Source organism: Capra hircus, chromosome 9 (assembly GCF_001704415.2).
Source record: "Capra hircus breed San Clemente chromosome 9, ASM170441v1, whole genome shotgun sequence".
Lineage (NCBI taxonomy): Eukaryota > Metazoa > Chordata > Mammalia > Artiodactyla > Bovidae > Capra > Capra hircus.
The window spans coordinates 6,955,906-6,972,144 of NC_030816.1; positions in this window are offsets into that span (position 1 = coordinate 6,955,906).

Sequence of the window (16,239 nt, forward strand, 5' to 3'; positions counted from 1 at the left end):
AGCCACATATATTCTTAGCTAGTTTGGAATTACAATCTTTGCCTTAAGGCACCTTTCATTAAAAGATTTTTAGGATGTTTACTTTTTTGTTACCTTGTGTATAATTATTTTTATTATATGAAGTGGATATTGATTCTCCTGATAATTCTTGTGTATTGAAAAAATTACAAATAAAACAGTGAAGTGAAAATCCCTCACAATCTCGTCTCTCTTCTTTTTCCAGATTTTTACACATCTATTGGAGAAGGAAACGTCAATCCACTCCAGTATTCTTGCCTAGAGAATCCCATGGACAGAGGAGCCTGGTGGGCTGCTGTCCATAGGGTTGCACAGAGTTGGCCACGACTGAAGTGACTTAGCATGCATGCATTACACATCTATATAAGCTCTTTTCTCTTTACACAAATGTTTATTTATTTTAATGCTATTCTATAATCTGCTTTCTAATAATAGAAATCTATTTCTTAACGATAGATTAGGAGCACTTTTCAATGTAAAAATACTGACTTGTAATATTCCATTATATGGATACACCACAATTTATTTAGTCTCTGAAATTTAGATTGTTTCCAACTTGAGCTATTATAGCAATTTAACTATTAGTACCCCAGTATGCACAGTTTTGTGAACTTGTCTAACTATATTCTTAGCATAAATTTCTACAAGGGAAATTTCTAGGTCAAGGAGCTTTAATTTAAAATTTTGGGTATCTGATGACTGATTAACCTCCAGAAGTATATCAGTTCATAATTCCACCAAAATTATGAAAGTGTGCTCATTTCTTTATACCCCATTATTCTTGCTGAATTTAATTATGTTTTATAATCATTACCAATGAGATAGGCTGATAATGATATTTACTGTTGCTTAACAGTTAATCATGTTTATTGGCATTTAAGCTTCTTTCTTTTGAAAACTGTCTACTTGTATTCATTGCACACTTTCTATTAGTTGCATCTATTTTTCTTACTGATTTAGAAGAGATTTTATGTAATAAAATTATTGCTCTGTGTGTGTGTGGTAAGTTGCTTCAGTCATGTCCTCCTCTTTGCGACCCCATGGACCATAGCCCTAACAGTTTGCTATATATGTTGCAAATGTATCTTCCCAGTTTATTTATATTTCACTGGATTTATTATAATAATTTTTTTCTGTTTGTCTTTTTTATCTTTTCTTTGTTTTGGTGGCCAGACCACTCAGCATGTGGGATCTTAGTTCCACATAAAATACAATGCTCAAAAAAATAAGTACCAAGAAAAGAATCTTTGAAGAAAGGGTTAAATGAAATGAGAAAGTCATAAATGCAAAGGCCTTGGTTAGCTCTGATTTCTCCTCAATCTAGAATCACATGTTTCTACTGTTTATTTATTTATTTGGCTGCACCAGGTCTTAGTTGCAGCATGCAGAATCTTTTTGTTGATCATGGGGAATCTTTTAGTTGTGGCATGCAGGATCTAGTTTCCCAACCAGGGATAAAACCCACACCCCCTGCAGTAGAAGCTTGAAGTCTTTAACAACTGGGCCACCAGGGAAGTCCCTATAATAATTTTCAACTGCACATATTGGAGGCTGGGGATAAAGTATATGTTAGGCTCACTCAAGGCTGTATATTGTCACGCTGCTTATTTAACTTATATGCAAAATACATCCGGAGAAGGCAATGACACCCCACTCCAGTACTCTTGCCTGGAAAATCCCATGGATGGAGGAGCCTGGTAGGCTGCAGTCCATAGGGTCGTGAAGAGTCAGACATGACTGAGCGACTTCACTTTCACTTTTCACTTTCATGCATTGGAGAAAGAAATGGCAACCCACTCCAGTGTTCTTGCCTGGAGAATCCCAGGGATGGTGGAGCCTGGTGGGCTGCCATCTATGGGGTCCCACAGAGTCGGACATGACTGAAGTGAATTAGCAGTAGCAGCAGCAGCAGAGTACATCATGAGAAACGCTGGGCTGGAAGAAGCACATGCTGGAATCAAGATTGCCTGGAGAAATATCAATAACCTCAGATATGCAGATGACACCACCCTTATGGCAGAAAGTGAAGAACTAAAGAGCCTCTTGATGAAAATCAAAGAGGAGAGAGAAAAAGTTGGCTTAAAGCTCAACATTCAGAAAACGAAGATCATGGCATCCAGTCCCATCACTTCATGGCAAATAGATGGGGAAACAGTGGAAAAAGTGGCTGATTTTATTTGGGGGGGCTCCAAAATCACTGCAGATGGTGATTGCAACCATAAAATTTTTAAAAGACACTTACTCCTTGGAAGGAAAGTTATGACCAACCTAGATGGCATATTGAAAAGCAGAGACATTACTTGGTCAACAAAGATCTGTCTAGTCAAGGCTATGGTTTTTCCAGTAGTCATGTATGGATGTGAGAATTGGACTATAAAGAAAGCTGAGTGCCAAAGAATTGATGCTTTTGAACTGTGGTGTTGGAGAAGACTCTTGGGAGTCCCTTGGACTGCAAGAAGATCCAACCAGTCCATCCTAAAGGAGACGAGTCCTGGGTGTTCATGGGAAGGACTGATGTTGAAGTTGAAACTCCAATACTTTGGCCACCTGATGTGAAGAACTGACTCATTTGAAAAGACTTGATGCTGGGAAAGATTGAGGGCAGGAGGAGAAGTGGATAACAGAGGATGAGATGGTTGGATGGCATCACCGACTCAAAGGACATGGGTTTGAGTAGACTCTGGGAGGTGGTGATGGACAGGGAGGCCTGGCATGCTGCGGTTCATGGGGTTGCAAAAAGTTGGACACGACTGAGTGACTGAACTGAACTCATCACCGTCTCCACCAGAATTATGAATCAGAATGGTCCTTTTCAAACTGTGTAGTTTCTGGAAATTCTGATCTACACTTCCAGGAGCAAACACTACTCCCTTCCCAAGAACCTCAGCTCCAAACATCTTGCACTGAATATTCATTATTTTGAGATGCCCAGTACGTCTAGACTCTTTTATAGATCGGTGCTACTGGTCCTCTCTCTTCACATAGCTATACTTCAAGGCCATATTGTGCATTCAGGGACATAGTGATGAGTGCAAAGCACAGTATTGCTCCCATTTCTTCTGGCTTGGTTATAATCCAGAAAGATTCTATCACACGCAACTGAGTATTTCAAGGTTTACGGTTCTTCCATTTACTACATCCTGTAATATCAGCATCTTCACCAAGGATATAGACCTTGACCATGAAACCTGGTGACAAATGCAAAGTGTCAAGGTGAGCACTTCTTCACCTTGCTCTTACCTTCCCATTACTGACCGTCTGTCTGGTTTCATCATAGCAGAAGACAAAAGAGACCCCTGAGAGAAAACCAATTCACGTGATAAAGAAAGAGACTGGCTGAATTTCAAGGACTTAGTACTGAAAATCTGACTCTTGATTCCAGGCCAGCATTTAGCTGACTGCAGAAGGCATCTTTCACCAGCCATCTTGATATTTATTCTGGGGATGCCTTTAGGAAAATGGCCATATGTGATTGAATTTAAAGAAAGTTGCTAGTGATGAGCTGAAGTGTTTGGGGCCCAGCAGCTATTCAGTAGGACATTCGCATGAGAAGAACAACTGCACAAAAGTGAATGACCTCCCTTAGACCTTGGAGAAACAGCCGTGACCCTGAAGAATCCATGGACAAAATTAATAACTGAAGGAAAGTTTCAGCTTCTCTACTGTCATTTATATCTGCTCCCCCTTTCTCATTCTTTTTCACTAGCTCCTCCTCTTCTTTCTGATCTTTGAATATCAGAATTATATTTCGCCTCCTGCCTTTTGATCCATTCTTCTGGCATTGGTTGCCATCTCTGTATAACTCCCAAATGTGTATTTCCAGTGTACAGCCTTCTTTCAAGTTCATAAATCTCACAGCTTGTGTGGTACTTTGTCTTTGATGGGCCTCAGGGGTCTGAACCTGAGACGTTAGAACATATTTCCCCCACGTCTGTTCTTGCTTCATATTCTTTCATTGCTACACATGCCCCAAGCCATCACCGACACTTTGCCCTCCCTTACCACCCATATCCAATCCATGACCAAGTCCTATCACTGCTACTGCAAAACGTATCTTGACTCCTTCCACTTCACTCAGCTCGACTGCATACACTTTAACCCAAGCTTCCGTCATCTCCTCCTCACCTTAATCACTTTATCCAGCCCTTAACTGCTCTCTCTGCATGCATTTCTTTCCTCCTTCTCACACAGACGTTTAAATACTCTTTTAAAATTGCCCATCAGATCATGGAAAATGATGTATCTGATAAGGAGTCAATAACCAAAATATACAAAGAATTCAGTATCAAAGAAACAAGCTGATTAAAAAGTGCTGAGATTTGACAGAAAACAAAATTCTGTTAAGCAATTATCTCTTAACTTAAAAATAAATAAATTTTAAAAATAATGTAATTGAAAGAAAAATAAAATTCAGAAGTCAATAAAAAAATAAAAAGTGAGCAGAGTATCTGAATAGACTTTTTTTCTGAAGATGACATACAGATGGCTGACAGGCACATGAAAAGATGCTCAACATCTCTATCATCAGAAAAATGCAAATGAAAACCACAATGAGATAGCACCTTGCACCTGTGAGAATTGTTGTTATCAAAAAGACAAGAAATAATACAAGGGCTGGCAAGGATGTGGAGAAAAGGGAACCTTTGCACACTGTTGGTGGGAATGTAAGGTAATGCAGTCACTATGGAAAACATATGAAGGTTCCTCAAAAAATTAAAAATAGAACTGCCATGTGACCCAGCAATCCCATTTCTGGGTATTTTCCCAAAGAAAATAAAAACACTAGTTTTATTGCAGCATTATTTACAATAGCCAAAATATTGAAGCAATCTAAGTACACATCAATCAGTTCAGTTCAGTTCAGTCGCTCAGTCATGTCCGACTCTTTGTGACCCCATAGACTGCAGCACGTCAGGCTTCCCTGTCCATCAGTGACTCCCGCAGCTTGCTCAAACTCACGTCCATAGAGTCAGCGATGCTATCCAACCATCTCATCCTTTGTCTTCCCCTTTTCCTCCTGCCTTCAATCTTTCCCAGCATCAGGGTCTTGTCCAATGAGTCAGTTCTTTGCATCAGGTGGCCAAAGTGTTGGAGTTTCAGCTTCCGTATCAGTCCTTCCAATGAATATTCAGGACTGATTTCCTTTAGGATTGACTGGTTGGATCTCCTCACAGTCCAAGGGACTCTCAAGAGTTTTCTCCAACATCACAGTTCAAAAGCATCATTCTTCGGCTCTCAGCTTTCTTTATAATCCAACTGTAACATTCATACGTGACTAAATGCACCTTTGTTGGCAAAGCGATGTCTCTGCTTTTGAATATGTTGTCTAGGTTGGTCATAGCTTTTCTTCCAAGGAGTAAATGCCTTTTAATTTCATGGCTGCAGTCACCATCTGCAGTGATTTTGGTCTGTCAGACCCATCAATAGATGACTGGGTAAAGAAGATGTGTATAGCTAGACAGATGATATAGCTATAGATATAGATGGGCTTCCTAGGTGGTGCTACTGGTAAAGAACCTGCCTATGATGCAGGAGACTGGGGTTCAATCCCCGGGTTGGGAAGATCCTCTGGAGGAGGGCATAGCAGTCCACTCCGGTATTCTTCCCTGGAGAATCCTATGGACAGGGGAGTCTGGTAGCTGCAGTCCATAGGATCACAGAGTCAGACACAAGTGTAGTGACTTAGCATACATGCACACACAGATAGAGATACATCCACACACACAGTAGATTTATTATTCAGCCATAAAAAAGAATGAAATCTTCACATTTGCGACCACATGGATGGACCTAGAGGGTATTATGCTAAAAAAAAAATCAAATTTAGAAAGACAAATGCTGTATGATTTCACTTATATATGGAATCTAAAAGCAAAACAAATGAAAAAATGTAATAGAACAGTCATAGATAAAGAGAACAAATGTGGTTGCCATGGGGGAAGGGCATAGGGGGTGAGTGAAATAGGTGAGGGAGATAAACTTCCAGTTACCAAAAAAAAAAAAAAATGAGTGACAGGGATTAAATGTAAAGATGGGGAAATACAATTAATAATATTGTAACAACTTTGTTGGGTGACATGGTAACTAGACATCATGGTCATCATTTTGTAGTGTATAGATATATTGACTCACCTATGTAATGCACCTGGAAATAACAGTCTTGTAGGTCAGTTCGGAGAAGGCAATGGCAACCCACTCTAGTACTCTTGCCTGGAAAATCCCATGGATGGAGGAGCCTGGTGGGCTACAGTCCATGGGGTCGCGAAGAGTCGGACATTACTGAGCGACTTCAGTTTCCCTTTTCCCTTTCATGCATTGGAGAAGGAACTGGCAATCCACTCCAGTGTTCTTGTATGGAGAATCTCAGGGATGGTGGAGCCTGGTGGGCTGCCGTCTGTGGGGTCGCACAGAGTCAGCCACGACTCAGGCGACTTAGCAGTAGCAGCAGCAGGTCAATTATACTTCAGTTAAAAAAAAAGAGAGAGACCTAGACTAGCTAACACAATACTGAAAAAGAACAAAATTGGAGAACCTACACTGCTTGACTCAGGAGTCGCTATAAAGCTACAGTAATCAAGACAGTGCAACACTGAGAAAAGGGTGCATACACAGAACAATAGAAAAAGTACCCCAGAAATAGACACACATATATAGTCAACTGATCTTTGACAAAAGTACAAAGGCAATTCAATGGAAAAGGAATAGCCTTTTCAACAAGTTGTTCTGGAAAAAATTGTGTCCATATACGAAATAAAACAAAAACATAGAGACCATACATCTTTCACCAGAATTAACTCAAACTGAATCACAGATCTAAGTGTAAAATGCAAAATAATAAAACTTCTAGATGAAAACATAGGATACAATCTAGGTGACCTTGGTTTTGGCGATGAGGTTTTAGATACAACACTAAAGTCACAATTCATGAAAAAAAAATTAAGAGGCTGCCCTGTCAGTTCAGTGGTTAAGACTCTACACGTCCACTGCATGGGTTCAATCCCTGGTCAGGGAACTAAGATCCTGCGTGCCACATGGCACAGCCAAAAACAAACAAACTGACAAGCCATTAAAATTAAAAACTTCTGCTCTGTTGGAGGCTGTTTAGAAAATGAAAAAACAAGCCACAGACTTGGAGAAAATACTTGCAAAACATTTTTCTGATAAAGGACTTGTATCCAAAATATAAAAAGAATTCATAGCATTCAACAAATTCTTAGTATTCAACAATAATAAAACAATTCAGTTTAAAATTAAGCAAAAGAATTAGACACTTTACCAAAGAAAATATGTGTCATTAGAGAACAGCAAATTAAAACAATGAGATACTACTAAATGCCTATAGAATGGCTAAATTAAAAAAAAAAAAGAACAAGGAAAAGAAAACCTTGGTAATACCAACAGCTGGTTAAGGTACACATTAGAAGAAACTCTCATTCACTGGTAGCAGAAATGCAAAGTGGTATAGCCACTCTGGAAGGCAGTTTGGCAGTTTTTTTACAATGCTAAACATAGTCTTACCATGCAATCTAGAAACTGTACTCATGAATATTTCCCCAACTAATCTGAAAATTTATGTCTACACAAAAAGCTGCACATAGATATGTAAAGTAGCTTTTTCATAACCACCAAAAACTGAAAGCAACCAACCTGCTCTCCCATAGATGAATGGATACAGAAATTGTGGTACATCCATACAGTGGAATATTATTCAGCAAAACAAAGAAATAAGGCATGAGAGACATGGATGAAACTTAAATGTATATTGCTAAGTGAAAGAAACTAGTATGAAAAGGGCTACATACTGTATAATTCCAATTATTTGACATTTCTGAAAAGGCAAAACACTATGAAGAAAGTAAAAAGATCTGTGGTTTCCAAAGGGCTCAGGGAGATAGGAAGAGGCTAAATATGTCTAGTATAAGAAATTGTGTGGGTGATATAACTATTGTATATGATACTGTGATGGTAGACAAATAGCACTATGCATTTCTCACAATCCATAGAACTTTAGAGCAGAGTGAACCTTAACATATTATTCATTTAGAAGGTTGGGGAATAGCAGGATGGAATACAGGCTGTGATAAAAGAATGTGATTGTATTACAGAATGCTTGGAACAACCACATTGAAGAGGGTCAGGGTAAAATTTGCTGCCCTAGTAGATTTGGAAGTGAGTAGAGTCTATAAGACTAAAGGCAAAAGGAAATGCTCATAAGCAATGTACTGTAGTTGCTAAGGTTGTTTCCCACAGGAGTACAAGTCAACAGTTCTGATACTCTATATGAGTCCGCTGGAACTGAACAATTAAGTAACTGGATGGAGAATAGCATGAGCCAGGTTTCTCATTGTTGAGGTGGAAGCTTATAAATAAGCAAGGAAAAGATTATTATAAATTAGCCATGTGGTAATAGAGTTGGAGAAATCCATACAAAATCATGATTAGCTTAGTTTATTGATAGAGATGTGTATACACACATGTATCTTTGCTCTGTCAGCTGAGAGGGCTTAGAGGCACTGACACCCTTCTGGCAACAAGCACACCTAGTACCCAGATTTTGGTTCCTAACACTATTCTCCTATCAAAGTAAACAAGGATAAAATGACTGATTCTAGGACTTGGGTAGGAATGTATAAGATGATCCTGGAACATCTTTTACGACCAGGAAGTCAAGAAGTGTTCAAGAAAAGAAATGCAAATTGGTGTGAGTTTTGACAAAGGGACACAGGAAACAACTGGAAGAGCTCCCAGTGCACAGAGCTGGAACACTTTGAGCAAAAAAATAGAGAAAGTAGTATTGCCTCGTAACCCAAAGTATAAAATAAGATCCACGAGTCCATACAGATAGAAGTGAGTGAACAAATAAATATACAGGGAAGAAGAGAGAAATCCCTTGCAGAAGAATTCTAAAAAATTAGGTAGCTACTCCCCACTCAATGGGATGGGGTATAACACCCCATTCCCTAAGTGAGGGGTGCTTGTAGTAACTTCTTTCCAGAGAGTACAATGTGGAAAGGGAAGAAAAAAAGTAACTTTTTGGTAGATAAATCTGACAAATACTACCTAAGTTAGTTGATCAAGGTCAACAGTGACAGTGATAAGAAAGACTGACAATACGTACCCTTGCTTTGATGTGATAAAGATGACACTTCACCTCTGTGGTCTTATTCCCCCAAGCCCATAACCCCAGTCTAATCACGTGAAAAACATTAGGTGAATTCCAGTTGAGGACTAGTCTACAAAAAAATAGCTTGAAAAGGTGAAGTCGCTCAGTCGTGTCCAACTCTTTGTGACCCATGGACTGTAGCCTACCAGGCTCCTCCATCCATGGGATTTTCCATGCAAGAGTACTGGAGTGGGTTGCCATTGCCTTCTTCAGGAGATCTTCCCAACCCAGGGATTGAACCCAGGTCTCCTGCATTGTAGGCAGACACTTTACCGTCTCAGCCACCAGGGAAGTCAAAATACCTTAGTTCTCCACAAAACTAAGTTCATCAAAAGCAAGGAAAGTTTGAGAAACTGTAATAGACAAGAGGAGTTTAAGGAGACCTGAAAACTAAAAGTAACGTAGTATTTTGGATGGGAAAAAGAAACACTGAGAAAGTTTGAATAAAGTACTGACTCAATATTGGCTTAGTAACTGTGACAAATATGCAATATGAAAGTGAGATGTTAACAACAAGAGAGACTGTAGGGTATATCTGGGAACACTGTACTTTGCAATTTTCATTTATATTCAATCTATTCTGAAGAATAAAGATTATTTTAAAATCACCAATAAATAAAATGTGAAAAATAATTATAGCCTTTTGAAATCATTTCAATTATGTGGTTTATCTTAAAAGAAATGACTACCAAATGTATCTTATGGTAAAATCAGTTGAATAATGGTACCGAAGCATACGTGTGTTGCGAGATTTAAATGAGGTCAGACACGTAAAACAGTATGACTACTCAAAGAATATTGGTTGCTTTTGTTATTGTAGAAGCTGATTACTCAGATGTAATCCACAAAGAATCAACAGTGCAGCAGAGAGACGAGTAAAACGAGTATAATAAAGGGTAGTAAGTGATGACTAATGACGCTTCCTTTACCAACCTTGGAAGATGAGTTAATCTCACTGCCTCAGTCTCTGGCAGCCCCAGTAAATGTAGTAATAAAAATGATATTAATCTCAACAACATCATTGATGACAAATTGCTACGGAAGTATGTTGAGGTGCGATAGAAACAGCAGGATCTCCTAACCTAGACTGTGGATATCACTGGTTTTCTAGAAAAGATAAAAGCTAAGATATATGTCATGAATACATGTTAAACTAATTCGTATACAAACATTCAGTGAGTTTCTACTACATATATTAAGCTCTACCCCGTTGTTTTTTTGAGACTCAAATCAAGAGTAATTTCCCCATCACATCTCTGCCTTCTATAACTTTTACTTTTCTTTTAAATGTTTGACATCATTCTATTTTATATCTGGAATCAACAGGCATTCTTTAAAGAAAAAATGTCTTTGTAAATTGGACAGTGTTCTCCCTAGCCAGAGCAAGTATAGAATAAAATTGCAAGGGTTTAGCAGTGAATAGGGCCTAAACAATCATTAAATTATCCCTAGTTCTAAACTCAAACTAGAAAGTGAAAGAAACATTATTTTCTCATGCTCTACTGAGAAGATCATTTTTACCAAGAAACTAAACCATCTGTAAGTCATAAGGCCTATTGGGTGGAGCTAATTTAATTGATCTGCAATGTCACAAATTTTAATTATAAAAAATGAATCAGATTCAGCAATATTTCTAATATTACGAGAACCCTTTTGGTCCAGAATAATACCAAAGATTTCCAAATAAAGGATGATATATGAATTAGTACTGGGCACAAAATCCTCAAAACTGTGAAATAACCAGTTTCTTGGTAAATTTCTGGTAGTATGAATTTATTTATTCCTTTTTGATCTAGAATAAGTAAGAACAAGACCGAAGGAAAACAACATAGTTTGATCATATTTTGTTAGATTCCCAACTAGGACATTGCTCATTTTACTGACAGAATTTTTCTTTGGCACTTCCTTTGTATGCAACAGATCATAGGTTTTAGGAGCAACTAGGGGGCTTCTCTGGTGGCTCAGTGGTCAAGAAACTCTATCTGCCTAGCAATGCAGGAGACATGGGTTTGATTTCTGGTCTGGAAAGATTGCACGTGCCATGGAGCAACTTAGCTGGTGTACCACAACTACTGAGCCTGTGCTCCAGAGCCCGGGGTCTGCAACAGGGAAGCCACCGAAGTAAGAAGCCCAAGCACCACAACCAGACAGAAGCCCCCACTTGCCGCCACTAGAGAAAAGCCCGCAGCAATGAAGACCCAGCACAGCCAATAAATACACAAGCAAATAATTTTTTCTAAAGAGCATCTAGGAAGATAGATAGTATGTTATAATGGAAAGCATCCTGGTCCAGGAATCAAGAGACCTCAGTTCTGTTTTTATCTCTGGCCCTAAGATGTGTGGGCATGGACAAGGCCCAAGGCATGTACAAGAGTCTCTTTAAGGCTCTCCTTATCTGATAAATGATGATAATACATTCCTTACCTTCTTCAAATAGGTGTTGTGTGTGTCGAATGAGATAAAGATCATTAGAATTAAATTATGACATTTTACCACTGAAATTGCTATCAATGAATATATTTTAAAGAGAATAAATTCATCAATAGATATTGAAAAATGTTTTAAAAAGCTATTGTGATATACCTCTCTTCACTAACAATTGAATTCAGTTCAGTTCAGTTCAGTCGCTCAGTCGTGTCCGACTCTTTGCGACCCCATGAATCGCAGCACACCAGGCCTCCCTGTCCATCGCCAACTCCCGGAGTTCACTCAGACTCACGTCCATCGAGTCAGTGATGCCATCCGGCCATCTCATCCTCTGTTGTCCCCTTCTCCTCCTGCCCCCAATCCCTCTCAGCATCAGAGTCTTTTCCAATGAGTCAACTCTTCACATGAGGTGGCCAAAGTACTGGAGTTTCAGCTTTAGCATCATTCCTTCCAAAGAAATCCCAGGGCTGATCTCCTTCAGAATGGACTGGTTGGCTCTCCTTGCAGTCCAAGGGACTCTCAAGAGTCTTCTCCAACACCACACTTCAAAAGGATCAATTCTTCAGCGCTCAGCCTTCTTCACAGTCCAACTCTCACATCCATACATGACCACAGGAAAAACCATAGCCTTGACTAGACGGACATTAGTTGGCAAAGTAATGCCTCTGCTTTTGAATATGCTGTCTAGGTTGGTCATAACTTTTCTTCCAAGTAGTAAGCGTCTTTTAATTTCATGGCTGCCGTCACCATCTGCATTAAGTAACCACAGAAAATGTTCTAAGTTTTACTTTGTAAGTACAAAAAAATGACCATTGCAATAGCTAGTTAACAATAGTTAACCATTACTAACTATTTCTTCCTGTGGGAGAAAAATTGTAGCCCTCTGAATACTCTGTAGTATATTCTCATGTTGAGAAAAACACACCCCAAACCAAGATAATTAAAAGAATTATATAGATTGACCACCACAAATGTAATTTTACATAGATTAGCATTGTTAATGGTTAGTACAGTTCCTAAAAAGAATAACATGAGCTACATTCTCTAAAATTTGATGAAATACTGTATTAACATTATTTTCTCTCATACAGAATTATCAAGGGATTATATTGGGAAAATAAATTATAAATTTTCTTTAGAATTGTATCTGTCCCCTGACAGCAAATGTTTTTCTCCCTTTCCTTTAATTCATGTTTTCTGTCCATGTCATTTCACTACAGGTGGGAGAAATACACAATTCCTCTAAGAAGTCATCTAAAAAGGAGAGGCCAAGAAATGCTACTTAGCAGTTCTCAGCTTCCTAGAAAGTGAACGTGAAAGTAGAGTCACTCAGTCGTGTCTGACTCTTTGCGACCCCATGGACCGTAGCCTACAAAGCTCCATCCATGGGATTTTCCAGGCAAGAGACCTGGAGTGGGTTGCCATTTCCTTCTCCAGGAGATCTTCCCAACCCAGGGATCGAACCTGGGTCTCCCGCATTGTAGGCAGATGCTTTACCATCTGATCCACCAGGGAAAATAGCAGACAAAGATATCGCTGTAGTTCAGTCACTAAGTCATGTTCAACTCTTGGTGACCCCATGGACTCTAGCAAGCCAAGCTCCTTCGTCCTTCACTACGTCCCGGAGTTTGCTCAAACTCATGTCCATTGAGTCAGTGATGCCATCCAATTGTCTCATCCTCTGCTGCCCACTTCTCCTGCCTTCAATCTTTCCCAGCATCAGGGTCTTTTCCAATGAGTCAGCTTTTTGCATCAGGTGGCCAAAGTATTGGAGATTCAGCTTCAGCAACAAACCCACCAATGAATATTCAGGACTGATTTCCTTTATTTATTTTCTTAAATTTAAATTTATTTATTTATTTACTGGAGGCCAATTACTTTACAATGTTGTATTGGTTTTGCCATACATTGACATGAATCTGCCACGGGTGTACATGTGTTCCCCATCCTGAACCCACCTCCCACCTCCTTCACCATCCCATCCCTCTGGGTCATCCCAGTGCACCAGCCCCAAGCATCCTGTATCCTGCATTGAACCTGGACTGGCGATCTGTTTCACATATGATAATATACATGTTTCAACGTCATTCTCCCAAACCATCCCACCCTCGCCCTCTCCCACAGAGTCCAAAAGACTGCTCTAGACATGTGTCTCTTTTGCTGTCTCACATACAAGGTTATCGTTACCATCTTGAAATATCAATAACCTCAGATATGCAGATGACACCACCCTTATGGAAGAAAGTGAAGAGGAACTAAAAAGCCTCTTGATGAAAGTGAAAGAGGAGAGTGAAAAAGTTGGCTTAAAGCTCAACATTCAGAAAACGAAGATCATGGCATCCGGTCCCATCACTTCATGGCAAATAGATGGGGAAACAGTAGAAACAGTGTCAGACTTTATTTTTCTGGGCTCCAAAATCACTGCAGATGGTGACTGCAGCCATGAAATTAAAAGATGCTTACTCCTTGGAAGAAAAGTTATGACCAACCTAGATAGATATTCAAAAGCAGAGACATTACTTTGCCGACTAAGGTCCATCTAGTCAAGGCTATGGTTTTTCCAGTAGTCATGTATGGATGTGAGAGTTGGACTGTGAAGAAGGCTGAGCGCCGAAGAATCGATGCTTTTGAAGCATGGTGTTGGAGAAGACTCTTGAGAGTCCCTTGGACTGCAAGGAGATCCAACCAGTCCATCCTAAAGGAGATCAGCCCTGGGATTTCTTTGGAAGGCATGATGCTAAAGCTGAAACTCCAGTACTTTTGCCACGTCATGCGAAGAGTTGAACTCATTGGAAAAGACTCTGATGCTAGGAGGCACTGGGGGCAGGAGAAAAAGGGGACGACAGAGGATGAGATGGCTGGGTGGCATCACTGACTCGATGGAGGTGAGTCTGAGTGAACTCCGGGAGTTGGTGATGGACAGGGAGGCCTGGTGTGCTGCGATTCATGGGGTCACAAAGAGTCGGACACGACTGAGCAACTGAACTGAACTGAACTGATACTGTATTGGTATTTTTCTTTCTGGCTTATTTCACTCTGTATAATCGGCTCCAGTTTCACCCACCTCATTAGAACTGATTCAAATGTATTCTTTTTAATGGCTGAGTAATATTCCATTGTGTATATGTACCACAGCTTTCTTATCCATTTGTCTGCTGATGGACATCTAGGTTGTTTCCATGTCCTGGCTATTATAAACAGTGCTGCAATGAACATTGGGGTACACGTGTCTCTTTCAATTGTGGTTTCCTCAGTGTGTATGCCCAGCAGTGGGATTGCTGGGTCATATGGCAGTTCTATTTCCAGTTTTTTAGGGAATCTCCACACTGTTCTCCATAGTGGCTGTACTAGTTTGCATTCCCACCAACAGTGTAAGAGGATTCCCTTTTCTCCGCACCCTCTCCAGCATTTATTGCTTGTAGACTTTTGGATAGCAGCCATTCTGACTGGCGTGAAATGGGACCTCATTGTGGTTTTGATTTGCATTTCTCTAATAATGAGTGATGTTGAGCATCTTTTCATGTGTTTGTTAGCCATCTGTATGTCTTCTCTGGAGAAATGTCTGTTTAGTTGTCTGGCCCATTTTTTGATTGGGTCCTACCTCCTTTCGAAGACAATGGGCTGCCTTTCTGGGTGCCTGATGTCCTCTGCCAACATAAGGAAGTTGTTTTGTGGAATTTGCTCAGCATCCAAATGTTCTTTCAATAAATTTGTGGGGGAGAAAGTGGTCTCCCCATCCTATTCCTCCACCATCTTAGGACCTGGTAGCCTGATTTCCATTAGGATTGACTGGTTTGATCTCCTTTGCAGTCCAAGGGACCCTCAAGAGTCGTCCCCAGAACCACATTTCAAAAGCATCACTTCTTCAGCACTTGGTCTTCTTTATGGTCCAACTGTCACATCCATACATGACTACTGAAAAAATCACAGCTTTGACTAGACTTTTTAGGCAAAGTGATGTCTCTGCTTTTTAACATACTGTCTAGGTTTGTCACACTTTGCTTCCAAGGAGCAAGCATCTTTTAATTTCATAGCTGCAGTGATTTTGGAACCTAAGAAAATAAAATCTGTCTCAGTTTCCACTTTTTCCCCTTCTATTTGCCATGAAATGATCGGACTGGATGCCACGATCTTCATCTTTTGAATGCTGAGTTTTAAGCCAGCTTTTTCACTCTCCTCTTTCATCTTCATCAAGAGGCTGTTTAGTTCCTCTTTACTTTCTGCCATTAGACTGCCATTATCTGCATATCTGAGGTTGTTGATATTTCTCCTGACAATCTTGATTCCAGCTTGTAATTCATCCAGCCCAGCATTTCCCATGATGTAGTCTGCATATAAGTTAAATAAGCAGGGTGACAATATGCAGTCTTGTTGTACTCTTTCCCCAGTTTGAACCAGTCAGTTGCTTCATGTCTGGTTCTAACTGTCGCTTCTTGACCCACATACAAGTTTCTCAGGAAACAGGTAAGGTGGTCTGGTACTCCCATTTCTGAATTTTCCAGTTTGTTGTGACCCACACTACAGTCAAAGGCTTTAATGTAATCAATGAAGCAGATGTTTTTCTGGAATTCTCTTGCTTTATCTGAGACCCAATGGATGTTGGCAATTTGATCTCTGATTCTTCTGCCTTT